Source organism: Bidens hawaiensis, unplaced genomic scaffold (assembly GCF_021521415.1).
Source record: "Bidens hawaiensis isolate Kalapana, Puna unplaced genomic scaffold, B.hawaiensis_p1.1 tig00026727_1, whole genome shotgun sequence".
NCBI lineage: Eukaryota > Viridiplantae > Streptophyta > Magnoliopsida > Asterales > Asteraceae > Bidens > Bidens hawaiensis.
In genome coordinates, this window is record NW_027494304.1 from 189,134 (window position 1) to 206,603 (window position 17,470).

Consider the following 17,470-nt stretch of genomic DNA (forward strand, 5'->3'; position numbering starts at 1 on the left):
CAGCGTTGGAGTATGTTATCTCCCTCAAATAAAAGCGTTTAAAAAGAGTAAAAAGGGGACGTGAAACTCACTGTTTGCGAAGATAACCAAAAAGATCCGAGAAAAAGGTGTGCGTCACAGAAAATCCTCACTAGTGTTCTAAAAACAAAAACGAGATTTTCTAAGTATTTAAACTACGAGTGAGTCCCTAGACTCGACACATACAACTTATGCATGAGATGCGTTTCGTGTTTCGTTTGTGAAATAAGTGCAACTCGACAAACACGTTGGTGATACTTTACATGTGCGAACAACTACTTACGTGTCAAATATTAATATTGTACATTACTAGCAATTATCCCCCAAAAGGGCAATTTGGTCAAAACATAGCAAACATCGATCGGTTATGCACTTTTCATGACAATTTAATAATACAGCAGCTAAATTATCCATGCAGATTTTCACTCGACAAGATTACTCTTATTAATAAATTCTAACAAGTCAAATAAATCACCAAAAATCATCACAGAAGCGCACTTGGGTTAGGTTTCTAAACCTATTTTTATTATATTTTTATCATATATGGTTTTACTACAAAGATCAAAACATCACAGAAAACACACAGCAATCATTATCATGCGCAATAGAATGTTATTATTTATTCCTGTTAAATGAAAAATCCATTTAATGCAAGACCAATTAGGTTAGGTTCCTAACTCAATCTATTTTATTCCAGAAGAGGAACCAACCCATTTGGTCTTGTAGTTTATGAGATATCTTAGTCGCAAAACAGCCTAACAGCAGGTCTCCCAAATCAGCCTTGCACAACAGTTTTGCAAAATAATAAAAACAGACTTTTATACGTCCAAAAATTACAAAATCGGACTTTTCCGAAACTAGACTCGACCTAGTATACTGTAGAATCAACAATCGCATCAAAACATAAAATTAACATCGAGTTACAGTCGTCCAAACACGAATTCAATAATCTGTCCAGCATCAGTTTTCATCAAAACTCAATAAACGATTAACCTATGAACAATTAACCATGCAAGCAACCCTATAGACTCATAATCTATCAACAATCAATGGTTTTAACATCTAGGGTTTATGTTTATTATGCTTAATCATGCAATTAACCCAATGGAATAAACTAGAGTGGACGTAATTTACCTAGCTACCACTTTAATTCTTCAAACAAGCTTGCAAGGAGATTGTATGTGTGTGTGTGTGTTCACGGCTGCCAAGAGGAGAGGGGGGAAGGGGACGATCGTATGCAGGGATTAGGGGGTTAGGGTTTGTGTAATAATATGTTTATATTATTAATTATGTTACACTTAGCCCCCTGAACTTCTAGTTAATCAATTTCTAGCATAAACTAGGCTTTTGCTTCTTGAATTTAGTATTACACATAACTTATCAAGTAACATATAGATTAACACATAATTGTCAAGTATTTGTTGTTTTGATATTTGTCGTTTGTTCACCAATGGTTTGAGTCGAATCGTGTGCGTTTCGGTGCAATCTCGAAAGACTACATGTGTAGTGATTGTCAAGCGTCATTTAAAACCCTAGTTTAAATGTAATGAGATGTGCGTTATAGTTCAAGTGATCTTAAGTTTGAATTGACGAAGTTCGGATTAACAGAGTTAACCTGAAATTGACGAGTGTCACAAATTGACCTAAGGTCAGGATACCATCAATTGAAGATTAAGAATGAAGATATTCCAAAAACGGCATTCCGTACTAGATATGGACATTATGAGTTCTTAGTCATGTCCTTTGGGCTAACAAATGAACCAGCTGCTTTTATGGACATGATGAATCGGGTATTTAACCAATGTTAGATAAATATGTTATCGTTTTCATTGATGATATTCTGGTTTACTCCAAAACTCAAAATGAGCATGCGCATCACTTACGTGAAGTCTTGGAAACCTTAAGGAAGAATAAGTTGTATGCCAAGTTTTCAAAATGTGAATTTTGGTTACAAGAGGTGCAGTTCCTAAGGCATGTAATAAATGATCAAGGGATACAAGTAGATCCCACAAAGATAGAAGCTATAACCAAATGGGAACAACCCAAAACACCTACTGAAGTAAGAAGTTTCTTAGGACTGGCTGGGTATTATCGACAATTCATCCAAGATTTTTCTAGGATAGAAACACCCCTTACAAAACTAACTAGAAAGGATATTAAGTTTGTATGGGGTGATAGTCAAGAAAATGCTTTCCAGGAATTGAAAACACGCCTAACTCAAGCTCCAGTACTGACCCTACTAGAAGGTATTGAAGATCTGGTAATATATTCAGATGCTTCTTATCAAGGATTAGGTTGTGTACTTATGCAACGAGGTAAGGTCATAGCTTATGCCTCAAGGCAATTAAAGCCGAGCGAGTCCGATGCGTGTGCGTGTAGTAGTATAAAATATGATGGATGGAATGATTTGCTTTTGCACAAGATCGTGTTTTAAATTTATAAAAGTGATTTATACAAAGACTAAACACACACAAAATAGGCAAGTGTACCTATCGTATATGTAGAATAGTATTGGTAAGAACCAAGTATCGATCCATGGACACAAATGTTTCTAATAATAAATCATTGTTTTACTTCAATCGGAGGTTTTAGTCATTTTTGGGTTAATTTTTGAACTTTTTATAAATTGTAAATACTTATATATATAATATATAGGCAACCAAGACAAGAAATTCCAAACGAGTTGTTCAATTATGCGAAGGTTACCATCTAAGATCAAGAATCCACTCCATTTTAGCATTGATAATTAATATGTAGACATGTGATAAACTTGTCGTAGTAATATATGATAGATAGTTCCTTAAACCTTAAGTGAGCATCTTTGGCACTAAGGAGATGGTATGCGCATTTTAAAGTCCACCCTTTTCTAATGTCATACCATCTCAATGATGTCAATTTAAGTTGGCAAGTAGTTTCGTAAAGTAGAAAGATTATGATTGACTTCAATTTCTCGAATACCAATTCTTACAACTTCGGGTGGTTGTAGTTCATCACACAACCTCCCCTTGGTTGATTTAAGTAGGTTATAACTACACATTTCGTTAACATGTGGTTTCTTTAACTAATTTGTTATCCTAAGCAAAGCCATTTTCGGATTACCAAGGTTTAGGAAAATACACCATAACTTATATCTCATCATTTCTAAGTACAATATAAGGATCCATGTTTTGATAATGTATCAAAGTATTTCTATCTTTCAAGAACATGAATCGATCATGAACGATTGCCAATGAGATTGACAACCACAAACTTTGAATTTGTGATTTAAGATGGTGAAACATTTCTCATCAAAAGATAATTGTAATATAACCATGTACTTTACTAGACTACATCACATGTCTTGATTAATTATCAAGTAAAACAAAGCTTCTTCATAGATTTTAGATGGTAAAAGGAGTTTAGCTCATAATGAGCATAATGATAAATATTAAGATGATTGATAATAACAAATACATGATTAAACTTGGAACAATCTAACCAAATGTAGATGAATCTTTCTTCTTAATGATGGTAATGATGGTTGATGATGATGATTAGTGGTGATGACCTCCAAACCTTCAAACTCTTCACTAGATCTTCAAGGTGAGTGTTAGTGTGTGTTTTTATAAGCGAAAACCGGAGAGGATTCTTTTCAAGGCACACTTGATGAATGCAACATGAGCCACTATTTATAGGCAATCTGGATGATGAGGCACGGCCCCGTGCATGACGAGCACGGCCCCGTGTACATTTATGACATGTGCCTGATTTGTTTTGTCTTTTGTGTGAGGTGGCAACGGCCCCGTGGTTAGCAGGCACGGCCCCGTGGTTTTTAGTGACATGTTCTCAATTCTTCTTTGTCTTTTCTGCATTTCCGTCCACGGCCCCGTGCATGCTGAGCACGGCCCCGTGTTTTTGTTTCTCAGATTTTGTCTTTTCTTGTGTCAAAAGCATGGGGGCGTGTTTCTTGAGACACGGGGGTGTGTTTCTTTGTTTTCTTGTGTTTTCTTCTTTTTTTCTTCGTCTTTTTGCTCGTTTCTTCGTTTGGGGTTTGGTTTCACCTGAAATTATGTTTTATTATGATAAGTAGCCTTTTATGCTATGTTATTGGATAGAAATTGCAGTTTTCAGAGATTATTTGATGCCGAAAAGATGTATATTTCTATGTACATCAAACATCCCCACACTTGAACATTTCTTGTCCTCAAGCAATCACCTTATAAATGTTCTCTAAAAAATAGCAAATTTAGATTATAGCTATTCCTTAAGTGAGCTCCAAGAAGATGAAACAAAATAACCAATCTTTATGTTAGTGATAAATAAGAGAGAACTTTTGTTTTTATGAGCTTCTATTTATGTAAAACGTCACGTTATTGCAATGTTCACTCAAACTTGGTTTTATATCTGATCATACCTGTGATGTATGTATGTGAACACTCTTAGTCAAAATGCAACCTGTGATAAATAAGCTTGTAACAAGTTCAAATCTCCACCTTTTGAAGGGTTTCATAGATCAGAAGGTAAAAAGGGGTTCCAGTTTAGTGTGAGTAGGGATTGGTATTTTGTGGCGGTTCAAGGTTTAATGGTAAATACAACTTCCGCTGTTTTTTGGAATTTTGAGATGTCTTCAATGGTTAGCTCTTTTTCTTCGAGAGATTTTTTTTTACATACTTAATGACTCTTTTAAGGTCAGATCGCCAAGACCGGTTTTATCGAGGATGTGGATTAATTCTTCCTCAATCCTATTCTGAATATAACTTCCAACTCTAATGGATCGTTCGGCTTTGAGCCTAATAGCCCCCACCCTCATTAGCTCGGTATATTCATGCTGAGTTTGACTTTTTCTACATCTTCCTTCGTGGGACCATTTTCCGCAACCTAAGCATCGTTCATATCTTTTTGCTCTTCTCTTCATTGCGTTTTTGGAAATTCCACAGAATGGTGGCCTTTGTTTGTTTTGGCGCCACTTTTTCCTCACCTCATTGCTAAAGAGAAAGATTATCTCCCTAAGTTCTGGAGGCAACCTAGGTTTTGTGAAATGTATGCAGCAAAGGAAATTGAAGTCGAAAGAATGCATTTCTAGTTCTTTAGGGTCTGCCGGTAAAAGACCAGTGTTGTATTTTACCGGTGAAAGTGGGTAAGGTGATCGGATTTTTGGGTTTTGTAATTTGATAATGGGTTTGATGGAATTGTGTAGATATTACCTTCTTCTTTATACAACGCTTCATGCGGTCTTGAAATGAATAATTGCGACAAGTTCTAAATCACATGAAACATATGACTCACTCAAAGCTTCCGAAAAAATTATTTATATGGCATGAGGTTTATCTCACAGTAACGGAGGAATTGGGTATTAACGCCATATTTTGCATAAATTTGTTCTCAATATTACAAAACTTCTTCTTTCTTTTTCACTTTTATGTAATGATTGGTTGTTTGCAAAAAAAAATTTTCTTGGTTTTCTCTTTAGGTTTTTAAGTAATCTTTGTTTGCTGCAAAAATATTTGTTTTAGAGAATTTTTTTTTTACAATTAGTTGGACAAACAATTGGTCAAGTAATTCCCCTCCCCACACTTGAATCTCACATTGTCCTCAATGTGACAAGATTCATGAAAATATAAAAATTCTGGGTAAAAATGGAGAGTTACTTTCCTACGGGTTAACGAAATTTTGACAGAGCGTCCCCTGTATTTTGTCCGTTTTCCTGTTTTTGTACCTGTATAATATTAAACTGCAAACATCCACAAACAACCAAGCATAAACTGCTGAAAATTGGGTATATAATCATCCATCCCTTGCCCTATCGGGCTAAATTAGTCCTAACATAATGTCTTTGGCACTCACGGCCATAAAAGTATCCAAACCAAAATAAATAAGTACGACGAAAAGTAAATTGTTTAAACACACATACTAAGTTCATAAAATACTGCCAACCCATGCCCGTGCCCATGCCCAAACTACCTGTGCCTCCAGTCATCAGTTACCCGTGTCCGGGTCAAATGGCCCCCACCGCCTGTCCATTCGATAGCCCAAACGATCAATCTCTCGCCTCGTTTCTGCATATTCAGCTGCTCGCTGTGCATCTAATGCAGCCATCTGCTCTGTAATCCTGTTAAAGGAGGCGGTAGTGTTAGCTGAGAACTGATCAATAAGTCCATAAATACCCTCGAAAGAGTATCGGCTATCGTGTGACGAACTTGGGCCGGCCCCTGATGAAGATGGGCCTCCTCTCTGATGGTAAGTTCGGCGGAGTTGTTGTCTAGGCGGTGATTGTCGTCTCTCATGCACATCCTATATCATCAACTCTTACGGGTCTTCTGGGTCCCAAACCTGGTTGTTCTTGTCACAAAATCTCCACACACCCGGGCTGATTTGCTGAACCATCTGCATGCTCTCACAGTAATCAAGGTTGAGAGCTATCGAGTCTGGGCTCGGGGTTCCTTCTGTGTCAGCACCATAGGCCCTGTAGAGGTTGTAGATCCAGGGACCACCGAAAATTGAGGAATTTCCTCAGGCAGTGGCATTTGACATGAAAAGCTTGCAGAATAGCATAGTGATATTGCATGGTATTTCTTTTTTCATGCAATACAATGCCCAAAGATCCTTTAGGTTGACAACCCCTTCGCTCTGTCCTCGAGCTGTGACGGTATGACTCAGCAAACGGTGGATGTACCTCATGAGCGGGTCACGCAGTGCTGTGCTTTTAGAGACGCTTGGCCTATACCTTGTTGTTCCATAACTCAATTGTTCCCAAGCTTCTTCCCTAATGGCACCTGCTTCAGCTTCATCACTTCACCCTCAACTTTAAAGGTTGTTTTGGCCTCGAACCATATGTTTGTGTCATTTTCCTCGGCCGTGTAAATACCCAAATCAACTCCTAGTTGGGTGACGGAAGTTGTATGCCAAACACCCCCACATCGAAACTCGATTGCCTTGGTATCCCACATGTCGAACTTTTTCTTCTTCATGTTGAATGAGGCTAGGAACTCCTTTGTAAGTTCTGTCACTGAATCCCCCGTTTGGCTAAAAACCCGTCTCCAAGGTCCCGTGACAATGTTCTGATAGCGGTCCCATTGGTTATCTTGTCTGAGGGTTTCTTCGCATGAATGGAAGTGAGCTTCAGGATATCTGTTATTGAGGTAAGTTAATCTTTCGTTTGCAGATCGGTCCCTTGTCTTCCGGTCTCCGAAGACTAGGAATGCATGAAACTCTTCCCCATACTCGGCCATCTGCAATTTTATACTTGAATTAGTCAAAACTTATGAAAAATTTTCAATTTGCTGAAACAGAGAGCAAAGCACGGCGGCGTGCTTTCAGAAGCACAGTACTGTGCTGCTGCTTCTGGTTCGGTTCCTTTGATGTTTGACTTTTGGTTGACCACGACTCGTGTTGTTTTGTGCACGGCTCGTTTTTTTAATATCGATTTTTAACTTACTCAGACTCGAACCCTCGTTTCTAACCGGTTATATCAATTGGGTTTAATGGTAAGTTGGATATTTATGTCAAAACCCAAAAAACCGAATTGTTTCTTTCAATTAAACCCTAACCATTCAACATTCAACAATCTATTCATCATAATCAAGCATAATAACTCATACCCTTTTTCGGGTTTTAACCCAATTTGGTCGATTTGAACAATTCTAGGGTTAATCTAAACCTAGAATGACGAATTTGGACAATGCAATTGTTAAATTAACATACCTTAGGTTTAGAATTGATGAATTGATGAAGAAATTAGCAAAACAATTGAAGGTCGGCGGTTTTCGGTTCAGAATGCAGTGAAAAATAGGGTTGGTTGTGTGAGAAAGTTATTTTATTAAGTAAAAACTCGTAACTGCTGTTTGACCAAAAACACGGCCCCGTGCTTTTAGAAGCACGGTACCGTGCTGCTAAGTGCAGACACTACTGTTTTGTTTATTTATCGAGCTGGTCTGTTTTTAACTTGGTTTTTATTTTCTGGTTATTTTAAACTTGGTAAAAACATCCTAAATTTCATTAAAAACATAAAAGTAAAGACATAATTAAAGATAGACGAAATGAAAAGTACAACAACAATTCTCGGGTCCTAACACGTAGTACTAGAAAAAACAACTTAAACATGAAATAAAGTCAGAACTTCAACGGCCACCACTCCCGAACAAGTCCTGGATGTGTGGTGGTGCTCGCTTAGCTTCCAAAAGTTCGTCAAGCTTTTTGTTGAGCGTGACGATTTCTCGGTTGAGAAAGTTAAGTTTGGAAGTCACATCCTTGTGGTGGCCATCCACAACATGGAAGTTCTCGAACCTAAGCAGGTCGACTTTGTTAATCAACTCGACTACTCGAGCCTCGGTTTGCATGTTGCTCTCAACTTGATCTCTTATGATCCATTGGAGTTTCATGATTTGTTCCTCGAGGAAGGAAGATTCATGTTGTTTCCCCTTCTTCACTGGCCTCCATTCAACCCGTTTTCCTTCCATTTAGGTAGTTTTTGTTTGGTGTGAATGGAATAGTGAATTTATGCATGCATTATATAGAGACTGGAAAGTTGAACACGGCCCCGTGTTTTTGGAAGCACGGCCCCGTGCTGCTAGAGGAATAAATGTTTCTGAGTCAGAGAATTGTACGGAGTCAGCGCGTATCATGCTGAAGATTCTGGGGTGACCACGGCCTCGTGCTTAGGAAAGCACGGCCCGTGCATTTTGTCACAGTGATTCTTTTCTTTTAAATTTTCAACACGATTTAAGATCCAGAATTTTTAGAATGACGTTTATTGTGATAATTTGGAAGTTTGGTCATCTAAAAATTACTTTTCATTAAATAAAGATACTAGAACAATTTCGGGATAAGCCCGGGTTTCCTAAGAAAAGAAAATAATCGGGTTAAGCCCGAAGTCCTAACACATTGTGTTTAATGCACTTGTTTACATATAAAAGCATAAAATTAAGTTTCCTAGAGTTCCCCGAAAGGCTCTCCTCCTCTGAATGGTCCTGGTGATGGAAAATACGTGAAACCGAGAACTTGAAACTGGAGTTGCTCGTTGATGTCTCGGAGTTCCATTTTCATGTTTTCCACCGATTCGGTGAGTTGCACGAGACGCATCTCCGCAAGGAGATTCATTTCGGTGAGTTCTTTCACGAGTTCTTGAAGTTTCAAGAGAAGCTCGGTTTTGGAAACATGGCGGGCATCGTTTCTTGGATGTCGGGAAACGGGAATAGCTTCATTCATCTCAGTTGGCATGCTGAATTTTCAGAGGTTTTTGGTTTTGGTTTTGGTTTGTGCAAGAAATGCAATGAAACAAGGTGCCTTTTATAACCAAACAGGAAACCAAGCACGGTACCGTGCTTTTGGAAGCACGCCCCTGTGTTTTTGTTCTGACAATTCTGTTACAAGCCAGTCTGACTGAGATTTTTGCAGCGAAGATGCCCGCCCGCATTTTTAGGCACGGGACCGTGCTTTTGGAAGCACGCCCCCGTGTTTTTTTTTATTTTTTTTTTCAGTTTAAAATTTTAGCTATTTACAGGGCCTAGTTTTGCAAAGGTCTTGGCCAGACCTTATTTCCTTAATTTCTTAATCAAGAAGTTTGGAGGGTTAATACCTCCAACACTTCTTTAAATGGACCGTCGATATATGCTTTAATCGATGTCCATTTACCTTGAACTTCTGGCCGTTTGAATTTGAAGTTTCGATGGTTCCATAGTCAAAAACTGTTTCAACCACGTATGGACCTGTCCATCGGGATTTCAGTTTTCCTGGGAAAAGACTTAAACGACCGTTGTATAACAGTACACGATCGCCGGCTTGAAATTTTTTGTTTCCTTTTAAATGAGCGTCGTGTATGCGTTTAGTCTTTTCCTTGTAGGACAATGAATTTTCATAGGCCATTTTTCTCAGTTTCTCGAGCTCACGAATTTGATCTTCCCGGTTTGCTCCGGCGGACGTTAGATCACTGCTCTAAGGGCCCAGTAGGCTTTGTGTTTTAATTCTACCGGTAGATGACATGCTTTCCCGTAAACGAGCTTGAAGGGTGTCGTTCCTATGGCAGGTTTGTAGGCCGTCCTAAGGGCCCACAATGCGTCATCTAACTTTTCTGCCCAATTTTTGCGATTCATCCCCACACTTCTTTCCAGAATTCTCTTAATTCCTCGATTCGAGACTTCCACCTGTCCACTGATCTGCGGGTGATATGGTGTTGCCAGTCGGTGGTGAACCCCATATCGTGCTAAGACCTTGTCCATCAGGGTGTTACAGAAGTGAGTACCTCTGTCGCTGATGAGGGCTTTTGGCGTTCCGAATCTTGAGAATAACTTTTTCAGAAATCGTACAACTACTCGAGCATCGTTGGTGGGAAGAGCTTGTGCTTCTACCCATTTAGATACGTAGTCAACTGCTACAAGGATGTTTTTATTTCCGAATGAGTTAGGAAATGGCCCCATGAAATCTATCCCCCATACATCAAAGATTTCACAAATTTGAATGCCTTTTTGAGCCATCTCATTTTTGGTTGAGATGTTTCCGACTCTTTGACAAGCATCGCATGTGTAACACCCCGTAACGCAGCGGAAACATACACGGGATGCAACAGACACATCTGATATCAACAGCATTGTTTATAAAGAAAACACCACTACATTAATTTAAACGTATTACATTGTTCTGAGTTTCATAACCATCTAAGCGTTATCACATAAGTGTTACCGATAGTACATTAACATATTTAATGCAAAATATAGATCTCTAGACTTCCACAAAATAGCACACAGCATCGAACACATATCACTTATTCCAGTTTGAGTGTACCTAGAAAGCATGTAAAGAAAACGGGTCAACTACGAATAGTTGGTGAGTTTCACTAATTTAAATAAACCATGACAAATCATTATAAAAATCATAAATAAGCGATGTAATTATACTGAGTTCACAAGTGAAAACTCGGTTCACCCCGAAACACATCAAGTTACCCCTGGGGACACTGTTAACCCAGAAACATATCTAATAACCTCTGGGGGCACTGTTAACCAAGAAACGTATTTAATAACCTCTGGGGGCACTGTTAACCCAGATCATTTCCAATATCCTCTGGGGACACTGTTAACCCAGAAATACATTTAATAACCTCTGGGGACACTGTTAACCCAGAACACTGTTTCGGGCCTTACAATATTAGCAACTCAGTTAATTACCATCTTAATACATTACCGTACGATTCTCGTACAATAAACATTAAATAAATACATTTATTTCCATGCGATCGGCATGTACTTAAACACTTTGATAAAAGCATGCTTTCCGCCCCGGGAAAATATTTAAAACAATTCAGTAAAAGGGGCTCGTGAAAACTCACCTTCCTGTGAGCACGATGTACTACGGTGCACGGCTACTGGTACAAATCTGTAATACGATCCCCCAAATCGTTACTACACAATTACTATGAATATAACTTAAATTCGTGGTAACCGGTACGTCTGGGGACACTGTTGACCCAGTACCGTACACGATCCGGGGACAATGTTAACCCCGAAATACTTTTTAGGACTTAGATTGTGATATCACTTAGAGTTCTTTAGTCAAAACTACCGTTAGTTTGTTTTCCCGTTTTGCGTGCCTAGCACGGTTATCCGTCTTTACGTTTTCAAAAAATGAGTTTGACCACACACGACCCGAAAATAGTTGTTATTGATATTTTCATTAAAGTGGTGAAATTAGAGCTCGGTTAGACACCCCGTTTGGCCGCGGGGCCCGTTTCCGCCTTTAATACACCGGAAATGGTTAAATCGGGTAAAATTACCCAAATCATCCGAATTATTTTCGGATGATTTATTTTTACTTGATTAACTTAGTTTCATGAAAATAGTCCATTTTTAAGATTTTCAAACACCAGTCAGCTCGCTTAGGCGAGCTTCGCCGGTTTACTCGTTTTAAGCTTTAAAAGTTTGTTTTTAAGTTCCATTTAGCACAAATAAATATCCGTTTAGTCTCGGACCTTGAAATTTTGTACAAACCATATTTTGACAGTAAGGAATTTCATAAAATTTTTCCAGAATTAATTTTTATATCTAAAATTTATTTAACCATTTTTAAACGTCATTTAAACACCAAATATGTCGAAAATACCAAACGACCTTCGAAAAATCCCAAATTTTTCTGGGATGACCCCTGTCACCCACATAGTTCCCTGTAATTTTTCCAGAACCAAAAACTCATTTTTCATGCCATTTTTAACAAAACCGAGCTAGAAATCCCTAGAACTCGTTTTACCGAAAAGCCTACTTAGACTTCTCCAATGAATCTGAAATTTTGTGTGTGACTTTTATATGTTATAAAAAGCTTATCTTAAATTTTCCAGAATTTTTCATGATATTTAGCTATTTTTCACCATTTTTGGCCAAAACCGAGCATTAAATTCACCAAATATTCATCCTTTATCCAAAAATTACCAAATATTCATAGATCTCATATTTTCATGTGTAGATCATCACTGTGAAATTTCGTGACCCAACTCTAAGCCTACCACAATCTGTCCAAATCACACAAATCATACGAAAACCGAACTACTTTGTGTTTTCTAGCGTTAGATCGCAAAGATCTTGGTTTTTAGCCTTTGCTAGCCACTAGATACAACACTTACAAGCACAACAACACCACACCAAGCAAGTTATACCCACAATCAAGCCATTTCTTTCATGGTTTCGATTAAAACATCAAAACAAAGATTTTGACCGTAAAAATTCGTTTTTGACTCTTTTAACTACTTTCTTGGACCAAGATCCTTTGTATAACTTGTATACATCCCTTGATCACACGAGAATCGGTTTCATCTCGGGTTTTCACCCATTTTTCATTTGAAACCTCCTTTTCTCAAGATTATGGAATCAAAACTAAGAATCAACCAATAAAATCATGTTTTTACCTTATGATCTTGCTTAAAAAACTTGGGTTTTGGATGGATGATGAAGAATGTAGAGAGGATTTGGAGAGTTGGATATTAGAAAAAAAGAAAATGTAATGTGTGTGTGTGAGGCTATGGACCGATCGGTCCATAGTAAGGTGGGGAGGGGGGCCCACAACTCCAACCATGGCCACACATTCAGATTACGTAATCTGGATAATGTTGTGGATAATCTGGTTCAGTTCGTTTTTCGGTTAAACGTTAAATTCCGCTCAAAACGAGGCCAAAACGGTCGTTTTTCGGCTTAAAAATGAAATTTATATAAAACTGATTTAAAAACTAAAAAAAAAACTTAAACCATGACATTTAATGACTTAACACATCGTATTGTCGGTAATTGTGCATCCTTTTTCGGCTTGATCGATCGTCTCTTGCTTGGTTTGATATTAAAGGTTTCATTTATCGTACCGACGTACTAATAAATCGAAATCCTTTTTCTGTGCTATAATTCACTTATCCCGAAGCTTTAATACTTCGTAAACATCACTAAACATTATATATTTCGTCTATAATGTAATTCCCGATTCGTTCGGGTTTCAATAGCCGTTCATCGATTAATCGTAATCTCAATACGACTAGCTGTACATTCGAGTATAATTCTTACTGTGAATCTTATATACTCGTATAAACACGTTATAATTCATATATTCAGTATTGAATAACACGTAAATAGTATATTCCGGCTAGGGTATACCTGAATTTGCCGGAATCGTTACATTCTCCCCCCTTTACAAAAATTTCGTCCTCGAAATTTTACGCATCAACTACTTCCTTTTGCGGAAATAGATGGGGGTATTTCTTCCGAAATTCGTCCTTTCGTTCCCATGTATATTCTGGGCCTCGTTGCGAGTTCCATCTAACTTTGACCAACGAGATCTTATTGTGTCTAAGTTGCTTGATTTTCTGTTGGTACATGTTTGTCAGTAGTTCATAGTCTAAGTTGCTTGATTCCGCACCTGTGATGTTCTGGGCTGAAGCAGTTGCTACAGCCTGCTATGTTCTGAATCGGGTGTTAACCGTTAAGAGACTTGGAAAAACTTGTTACGAGCTTATGCACGGAAGGAAGCCCAACTTGTGTGGTCTTGAACCTTTTGGGTCTCCTTGTTCGATTTTGAAGACTAACTCGAAATTTGGTGAAGTAGCCGATGAGGGAATTCTAGTCGGTTATGTTGTTGGGACTCCCAACAGACGGGTCTTCAATACGACAACTTGCAAGGTGGAGGTGGTTTGTAACACCGACATTACTAGTTATCAACCGCCAAAACCAAGCAATGGACCTGCTGAGCTTTTTGACTATGTTAAACTGTTTAAGTCGTTTAACGTACCTAATTTGGAAATTGCTGAAGAAGACGAAAGAGTTGTGACGAAGATGATATTTGATGAGGAAGAGGAGCTAGTGCAACATCAGATGACAGAAAAATCTCAGCCTTCCACATCAAACCCTATCGATACCCCTGCGGCCTCAACTGAAGATGAGTTTATTAATCCTTTTCACTCTCAGCCTGAAACTACCATAGATGAGATCTCTTCAAACTTGGAAGACAATTTACATGTCGGTGCTGTTCCGACCACGAGAATTCACAAAGATCACCCTTTGGAGAATGTTATAGGTGATGTGTCCTCGGGTGTACAAACCAGAAGTAGCCTGAATGAGCACACCTGTGTTTATTCAAGCATAAAAGAAACAGGTATAATGAATGAATGTTTGTACTCCTGCTTTATAAGCCAAATTGAACCGAAAAATTATCAAATGGCTTTGAAGGACAGCTCGTGGGTCGAAGCTATGCAAGAAGAGTTGGCTCAGTTCGGGAAAATGGAAGTTTGGACTTTGGTCGAAAAACCAAAGAATGTGCACGCTATAGGCACGAAATGGGTGTTCAAGTGCAAGAGAGATGAAAAGGGGATTATTGTGAGAAATAAGGCGAGGCTGGTTGTTAAAGGTTTTAATCAGCAAGAGGGTATTGACTACAATGAGGTTTTCGCTCCTGTTGCCCGGTTAGAAGCGATTCGATTGTTTTTGGCGTTTGCTGCTTTCAAAAAGATGAAGGTGTTTCAGTTGGATGTAAAGAGTGCGTTTCTTAACGGGAAAGTTGACGAGGTTGTGTATGTTGAGCAACCACCGGGTTTTCCTGACCCAGACTTTCCTGATCATGTATACAGGTTGAGCAAGGCGTTATATGGTTTACATCAGGCACCTCGTGCCTGGTATTCAACGTTATCGGACTACTTGCTGGAAAATGGTTTTGAAAGGGGTTTGATCGACAGTACGCTGTTTGTGAAGAGAGAAGGATGTGACTTCTTACTGGTTCAAGTCTACGTGGATGACATCATTTTTGCTGCATCAAGAATATCCATGTGTCAAGATTTTGAGGCTGTCATGAAGAAACGATTCGAGATGAGTGCTATGGGTGAACTAACTTTCTTTCTAGGATTGCAGGTTGATCAGAAGAAAGATGGAATGTTCATTCATCAAACAAAGTATGTTCATGATGTGCTGAAAAGATTCAAGATGGAGGACAGTTCTCCATATGACACTCCAATCTGCGTCAATCACAAATTGGGAGCTGAATCAGATGGTGACGCAGATGTGGACCCTACTCTGTATCGGGCGATAATAGGTTCTTTAATGTATTTAACTGCTTCTAGGCCTGATATAATGTTTTCTGTTTGTCTTTGTGCTCGCTTTCAGGCAAACCCAAAGGAATCTCACATGAAAGGTGTGAAGAGGATTTTGCGGTATCTCAAGGGCAAGCCGAAACTAGGATTGTGGTACCCAAAGGGAGGAGACGTTGAACTGGTGGCATATACTGATTCTGATTATGGAGGTTGTAATCAGAGTCGGAAGTCAACAACAGGAGGCTGTCAGTTTCTTGGAGGAAGATTAGTTTCCTGGCAGTGCAAGAAACAGACATCAGTCGCAATTTCAACTTGCGAAGCTGAATACATGGCAGCATCCAACTGCTGCTCTCAGGTTTTATGGATTCAGCAACAATTGCGCGACTATGGTCTGAATTTCTTACTCACTCCTATTTTAATTGATAACACTGCCGCCATCTCAGTAATTAACAATCCCGTGAAGCACAGTAAAACTAAGCATATTGACATTCGTCATCACTTCATACGGGATTGTGCTGAGAAGAAACTGATCAAGATCGAAAAAGTTGATACACTTGAAAATTTTGCTGACTTGTTTACAAAAGCGTTTGATAAATCCAGATTTCAAAACCTAATTGAACTAAATGGGATGATCAATCCCGAGTAACCATGTCTTTGTTTTTGATTTAAAAAAAAAAAAAAAAAAAAAAAAAAATGAGTCTTTATTGCTTAAAATTAGTCGGTTACCTCGGTTTGATGGACATCTCCTCGGATATGTTTTGGTCCTTGTTTTCGACTTAGGAAATGAGGATAGCCATTAACCGGAAGACTGAAAGTAACTGGGGCAGTGTTGACATGTTTTTCTTTCAGTTGCTGAAAATTAGTCGGTCATTCTTAGTAAGAAGGACACATACTTGCATGTGGTCGGTCCAGCTGATCCAATGGATCTTCAGGATAGCCGTTTACCTGATGACTTTGACATGATTGGGGCAATTGAATTCAATACTTTATTCTGGGAAATGAAATTACTTTTCAAGTCTATTACTTCGTAAGAAGTTCTTTGCTGTGTTTAAAAGAAAATTGATCCACCCTTGGAAAATGATATATATACTGACTATGTGTGCCTAACTAGTGAAGTTATTAAGCTTAAAAGGCTTTAGAACAGTCATTGTATGTCATGGTAATTTTAATGGTGCGTAAAAGTGTATGTGATACTAACCTAAATTTACTCGAATTTAATGTGGAAACTCCTTAAGAGTTTTGCATGTCTTCATACATATCTTTTCGAAGGATAGGCAGAAAAGCAACTACCCAGTCATACACGAGCCCGTGAGTGTTCTGATTCCCGTGAAGAAAGCATTTCAAGACACTGCAGTGATCCAGATTCGGGACTTGCAGTAGTTTAGTACTCCGATGAAAACTCTTATGTGTGATTAAAAAAAAAAAAAAAAAAAAAAAAAAAAAAAAAAAAAAAAAATGTACTTATGAGAAGTAGTGACAATAAACACGAGAACCGACACTTCTCAAGATTTCTCAAGTTTGGAGTAAGAAGAAAACGGGAAGCAGACAACGAGTATCTACAAGTTAATCAGACACTATGGGTCGAAGTCAATTCGGGGTGACTTGGGTATAGCCAAATACGCTTTGAGAATAGATAGAAGGCATCATTACCTCTGAGTTGTTGCCAACTTAAATTTTTGAGCTTAACTGAACCTTAATCCGTATCACAGAAACAATGAAAACCATTTAAGTTATTACATGCTTATAACCTGCTTCTCTATGTCATAATACAGCCAAACACGGATCCAAGTGACAGTCACGTAGTTAGTATGATTCCTGTTAGGATCTTTTCTAAAACATGGTGGTCCCCTGACTAGACTGAAATTTGATCCCTTGTTTCGTAAAATAAGTTTTTCCTATTTTTTAAGTTGTATTAATTTTGACTGGTTACTT